The following is a 7,049-nucleotide window of genomic DNA, read 5'->3' as shown; positions in this document are numbered from 1 at the left end:
GCAGCATAGCCCCATCAGCGCTATAGCAAGGTCATTCTTAGGTAGGTTGACAGGGCTAGCACTTAGCCCCAGCTCAGCCTATAACAAGGTAAGGTCTAGTAGGTTGACAGGTCTAGCACTTAGCCTCAGCTCAGCCTATAGCAAGGTACGGTTCTGTAGTAGGTGACAAGGCTAGCACTTAGCCCCAGCTCCCTATAACAAGGTAAGTTCTGTAGTAGGTTGACAGGCTAGCACTTAGCCCCAGCTCAGCCTATAACAAGGTGTTCGTTAGTAGGTTGACAGGCTAGCACTTAGCCCCAGCTCAGCCTATAACAAGGTAGTTCTGTAGTAGGTTGACAGGGCTAGCACTTAGCCCCAGCTCAGCCTATAACAAGGTAAGTTCTGTATAGGTTGACAGGCTAGCACTTAGCCCCAGCTCAGCCCCATATAGAAGGTATCGTCTGTATAAGTTGACAGGGCTAGCACTTAGCCCCAGCGCAGCCGATATAGCAAAGATTAATTCTGTAGTAGGTTGACAGGGCTAGCACTTAGCCCCAGCTCAGCCTATAACAAGGCAGCATCCTGTAGCACCCAGTGTGCCACTCCTGTGTGTGTCTGTTGTAGATGGGGTGTGCAGTTGTCACCACCTTCTCCTAAGCAACCGCCAGAGACCCACACCAAATGGTCTCCCAGCGGTGTGGGGTCTATCTCCAACACTGTCATCATCAGCAGGGTCGATGGCCTGTGAAGCATCGCTGCCAATCAGAAACTCCACGCCGGCCCCAATATGGCCCTGCTGTACAAAGTCAGACTGCCCCTGTTCCACACGATCCAACATCTTTTTTCATCTGTCAATTTCTTTAAATGTTCTACGAATATCTTCAGTAAGCATTTTATCAGAGCAGTTCTGGGAGAGAACGTTGTTCTCCACTTCCTTTACAGTCCGTCTACATCTCCCGTCGCCCGTTCACCAGAATGTTTATTCAATGACACGACGCCACTCTTTTTCTTTTCACCAATGCTCAGATAAAACAGAGCCCAAATACTCTGTTCAAATGTTCATAAATGAAGCGTCAACATGTCGGGTAGCATCTACCCAATGAAACACTGACTCCAATTCCCATTCCACAACGCTGCAGTTTACAAAACAATGTTCAACTTGCATGGCGCAGCACAAGAGGGAAGCACAAGTACCAATGTCCTTTGATGAGGCAATGGCGCGGGAGATTTGGCGTTCTGGATTCTTCTCGTTTCTCTGGGAAAATGTTTATGCACAATCATTGTTCATTGTCACAGACATAGCACGAGTGATTCCAATAATCAGACATGCTGCATGCAATGATCCATTAGTCCAATTTCCAATCTTACTCTTGCAACGGTGATTCTCCATGAAAAGCCACGGGCACAGCAGAGAGCCGTCCATATGTAACGGATGTGAAATGGCTAGCTAGTTAGCGGGTACGCGCTAGTAGCGTTTCAATCAGTTACGTCACTTGCTCTGAAACCTAGAAGTAGTGTTGCCCCTTGCTCTGCAAGGGCCGCGGCCTTTGTGGAGCGATGGGTAACGATGCTTCGTGGGCGACCGTTGTTGATGTGTGCAGAGGGTCCCTGGTTCGCGCCCGTGTCGGAGCGAGGGCGGTTTAAAAGTTATACTGTTACACATAACACGTCCACACACATACATACATACTATATATAATTTTTATATGCCCAAATAATGGTAACTTCACATGAAAAGAGGTCATGTATAGAAAACTGATTCTTGTGGACGTGTTATGGACGGCTGTCTGCTGTGCCCGTGGCTTTTATAGAGAATCACCGTTGCTACACTAGTAAGAGTGTATGTCCTCTCCTCTCAAATGTGCTGCCAAGCTGGGTCATCAGTCTATCTGTGCCGAACGTGACTGTGCTTCCTGCTCTAGGAAGGCGTACGTCTGGATAACCGGTTGCTTTTACTGTGGTTTGACCTCCTACTTGATACAATAGCAAGGGAACATTCTTGGTCGCTGGTACATCAGGTATGCCACTGCGTTCCAACTGGTCACGGTATGCCCAACTGGTACGAGATGTCAAATGCTGTTCTGATGAGACCTGTTCTGCTGTTTCTCATCAAATTGAAGCCACGGTAGTGAGTTTGCTGCATACACTGCATTGAGAAGCGCTTATTGGCAGTCTCTTGAACGTGTCCACTTGACAAGCAACCAAAACAAATTCTTTTCCCTTTAGGAAACAAATCTTCGTCTGTGGCCCTTTTCCTAGTTGTGACACAGCTCCAAATTTGGTGACTTGCCGTTACAGAACAGACGTGATGTGTGAGGGTAGTGGGGGGGGGGGGGGGGGTTTGCTGTGAGATGACACGCTGGTAGCAAAGCTGCTCTCTGTGGATTTGTGAATAGACGTGAATGAGCCTTGACTGTAGCCTTTGAGTCTTGCTTCTGGATTGTGTTGGATCTTGAATATCACGAACACTGGATGTGTGGCCATTCTCACATGTTATTCAATGAACAGGATGAGATCAAGGAGTCTAGCACGCCTGCCATGGCAACCGACCTCCACCTCTCCCTGAGCTTGTAGGGTAGTTTCAGGATACAATTGGCTCAGCGTCGTCCGGGTTAGGGTTTGGCCGGGGTAGGCCGTCATTGTAAATAAGAATTTGCTCTTAACTGAATTGCCTAGTTAAATAAAAGTTTAATAAAATTAAAAATTAAAATACTGGTAACCCACCGATGGTCTCCATGGAAATGAAAAATAAATAAAATAAAAATGATGTTTTTTAAGCTGGAGGCCAGATCCATCTCTTCCATATCTTCCATTGCATTACAACAACCTCCGAGGTATAACGTATAGGCGTGTAATGCCATGTGGTCTTCGGATTTTATTGCTAGGCCAGCTAAAAGCCTTCTCCTTGTATGCATTGGCAACCTTGTATTCATTACCATAGATCTCCTGTAATAAGCCCTTGGCTTTCTGATAGCCCCTATCCTAACTAGCTCTCGAGCCTGCCCTCTGGTGTACTGTTTGAGGAAGTGCAGTTTCTCCTGGCTAGTTTAGGCTCTATTCTCTAAACCATGTTCAAATGACTGAATGAAGGACCTGTACTGCAAAATGTCACCATCAAAAACACTAGTCTCTCTGGGTGGCGGAAAGATGTTGCTGTTTGACTAACATAGCAGTAACTTCATTCTGTCTTTGGAGATGAGAGGGTATTCTATGTTTTCTTGTGAAATGTCCTGAAAGTCTTGCCTGTTTCCCCCGTAGTCGGTCAGCACAGAGGGGCCTTGTCCTGTGGAGACCTGCAGACTTAGAGTCTGGTGGTGCAGCAGTGTGCTCTCTATGAGTGGCTGTGTCCTGACAGTCCTGATTGAGCTGAAACACTGTGAGCCTGGGCTGATTGAATGTCAATGTGCTCATTGAATTGGGGTCCTACTTTGAGATGCACACTTGGTGCATGTCTGGCTGAAGTGCCACTCTGCCCTGTGTGAAATTCCAGGTCTGAGATCCTGTATCTCTCTGCCATTTCCTCAAAGTAGTCATTCTATTGTTGTTGAGTTGGCATTTCTTTCTTCCCCTGCAGATGTCAAGACCGTGAGCTTTGCTGAGGCAGCAGCTATTTCAGTCTCCCTGTTTTCCTCCGTCTTTTGTTGGTTTGACAGGAATCTTTGAATCCACTCAACATTTCATTGAACTGGAACATTTTTATTTATGTTTTTACTACTTCAACATTCTTATTGTCAGTCATCAGATCAGTAACAATGTTCATTTTGCGAGTCAGATTTCCCCAGTTTACCCCTTCTGGATTTGAGCATTTGGGAAACGTTCTCCTTCAAGGCCGTTCCTGATAAAGGCTCCTCCACTAGCGCCATGTTGCACCCACATACACAACGCTATCTGCAGTGGGAGAATTCTCTTCAGTCATATTCCCTCAATGCGCGATCACATCAATATCTATTTCAACATGTAACCATGAACATGCACCAATAAGAGCTCCGGTGCACTGCGCTCCTTTAACAGTGTCACTATATGAATCATCTTCACACTTCAATGAATTAGGCAGCGAAGATTGGAAATGGGATTCTGTGGATTCGATCCTTTGTCCGAATAAGTCACTCCAATAGCAACATCTCCATTACTTTGAATGCATGATAAACGTAGTCATAAACACTTCCATGTGCCCATCAATCAATGCAGAAGTTTGTGCGTTTCTTTTCTACTTCATTCCTCTTTCCAAACAACACCGTTTTTCAATTCCAACAAAGTATTTCCCAGCAAAGTATTTTTGACTAAATGTAGTGGTTAAATTGTCCAATATAATTGTCCCAATACAATTTCCATTCTAATTCCACTCTTAGTCACAATGGAGAGTTGTGAAATGTTAGTCTTGACACAGACAAATCCAATAACCAGAGTTTGATTCAAGTTGAAAATTAATAATACATTTATTTTGTCGCTTTTCTGGATACAAAAATGTAAAGAAAACTCTACCAAAATGAATTCTGATCATTCAAACTAAAGAAACAAACAGCATGGTAAACATTGTCTGGTATGGTCAAAAGACTGCTGCCATTCCAGTCACTCCCAGAAGGCATTGGAGCATGTCTGCCTTTCAACTGTATTCTCCATTGGCCAGTAGAGGGGGTATACACACATACAACAGAAATTCATCATGAATTACAAATACAAAATTGTACAATATAACCTATTTGGCTCCTACACAGTGCTTTCTGTCATTTTTAAGTTTTTTCCATCTTTCTAGTGCGTGTGTGTGTGTGTGTGTGTGCGTGCGTGCGTGTGTGTGTGTGCGCGCGTGTGTGTGTACGTGTGTGTGTGTGTGTGTGTGCGTGCGTGTGTGTGTGAAGGAGAGGAGACGAGGAACGGAAGAGAGGGAGAAAGTGGGGGGAAGCGGAGAGGGGGAATAGAATAGAGGGTGCATGTCTGTTCAGGGTTGCAGGTCTGTTATTCTGATCAGACAATGACTCATGGACCCCACCTTCTCTCTCTCCCTCTCTCCCTCTCTCCCTCTCTTTCTCTCCTCTCTCTCCCTCTCCTTGGAAAACCCTGGTCCAAGGAACCAGGCTTGCCAAAGCAGGAAAAGCAGTGCTGCCTCGTTATGTTTACAATCTGTCCTTTATGATGTTTTTCTCAGACATATTTTTTCCCTTCACTAAATACTCTCTTTATGTCATCTCCTTCTGATCAGGGAAACGCCACTGGGTTTGGGTAAAAGCTGAGTGGTATTTCTGGGACTAAATCACTGTGTGAGTTTGAGAGAACGTTTAGTGGTAGGACTTAGCTTCCAATTACAGAGCCTTTTTGTAGCTTTATTGACTACATACAGATGTAGGATCTTAATTTGAGCCAGTTTGATACAGCAGGAAAATAATCCTGCAGCCTCAGGAAATGTGAATTATTATGTTGATTATAATGTATCAACATGTTTGTAGTGGTTGATCCTACATCTGTGACTATATTGGAATGTTTACAGTGGGGAAATGGAAACCAATGATTGGGGGTATTCTATGACTTTTCCTCTGAGCACTCTGTCATTTTCTCTGGCTTCGTCAGAGCCATCAGGGTAGGAGACAGAGTTCATCTCTGGTTGAATGTTTATGTGACACTTTGATTGAACATGTGGCTAATGAGGAGACAGCAGGATGCAATTATTTCTCAGACTTTCTCGTAAATTATGCAAGAATTATCTGACTTTGTCACTCACTACTCTCTTTTACTCTCTCTCTCTCCTCCTCCTCTCTCTCTCTCTCTCTCTCCTCCTCTCTCTCTCTCTACCTCCTCCTCTCTCTCTCTCTCTCCTCCTCCTCTCTCTCTCTCTCTCTCTCTCTCTCTCTCTCTCTCTCTCTCGTATCTTCTTTCTCGGTAGTTGGTCTTCACCAAGCTGAGCGGGATCCATTAGTGTATCTGTCATAGAAACAGATACCAAGGATGCGGATACCCCGCACCGATTACGTTTGTCATGTGGATCATTGGTGTTAACTTTATGGAAATATAAGGGGGGGCTAGGGATGCACAGAACCAAAAATTAGACATAGTAAAGTAAGTTGCTTTCCCTTCAATAACAAGAGAAAACTTCAATCGATCCGATAGAATAAGAATTAAAAGGACCACATCAGTTGACGCGCGATCGGCGGTTGTGCCCTCGCACTGTCCGAGAATTGCTATATTTTTGTTATTTGCCTGTTTGGGAAATTGCGCGAAATTCTTAGGCATTCCAAGTCTGACTTGTTACCAGAAGATATTCGTAGCTATTACACACGCGGTCTCAGAGGAGAGACCACAGTAAATATAAGTGTTACTGGTGATCATCGTCATCATAGATCCTCTAGATTAACTGACGCACCCACCTTCACAGGGAGAGCCTGTTGAAATTTTCTTCAGTCTTGATTTAGTTAAAACAGAGAGAATTTCCTAATAATGAGGACCGGGCGATGTTTAGGTCGGTCTCAATACGGCCAGCAGAGATGGTATATCTGTGGTTATTAAGCAATGAGCGACGATAGGCTTCTCATGTTCACCTACACCTTCATAGCGCACAGGTCAATCATTTGGACCTAGTAAAACAATTACATCGTTATGTTAGTAACTGATGTTTAGTTGTGTTTGAAGTGGTTAATTCTGTTGAATATTTTTTTGTTACAAATGAATTTGATAGAAACATGGTTCAGTTCCATTTACGTAGTGTAACTCTCTGCAATAAATAATCAGTCTTGTTACTATGTTCATATTTGGTATTTAGGATCATATTTTCCTAATTTTTCTCTTTTATTTTTGTTGTTTTCTGCTCTTCTAATCTCTTTTGTCTCATCTCCTCTCTCCACTCAAATACAACTCATCTTCGTCAAATCGCTGGTCTCATCGCCGTTTCGTCCCATCCTCTCGAACCCATCTGCCATCTCTCTCTCGGTCCTCGCTCTACACAAAATTTTCGCTCAACATCTCTCCGGAAGTTCACTCTCATAGGTCAGAGTCTTCAGTGGATCAACCCATTCGTCTCGAACCTCAACCTCTCGTCTCTTCGCGGTCGACTCGGCTCTCTCTCTAATCCTCCCTCTCTCTCT

The sequence above is a fragment of the Salvelinus sp. IW2-2015 genome, linkage group LG4q.2 (assembly GCF_002910315.2).
Source record: "Salvelinus sp. IW2-2015 linkage group LG4q.2, ASM291031v2, whole genome shotgun sequence".
Classification (NCBI taxonomy): Eukaryota; Metazoa; Chordata; class Actinopteri; order Salmoniformes; family Salmonidae; genus Salvelinus; species Salvelinus sp. IW2-2015.
This window is presented reverse-complemented; position numbering follows the sequence as displayed.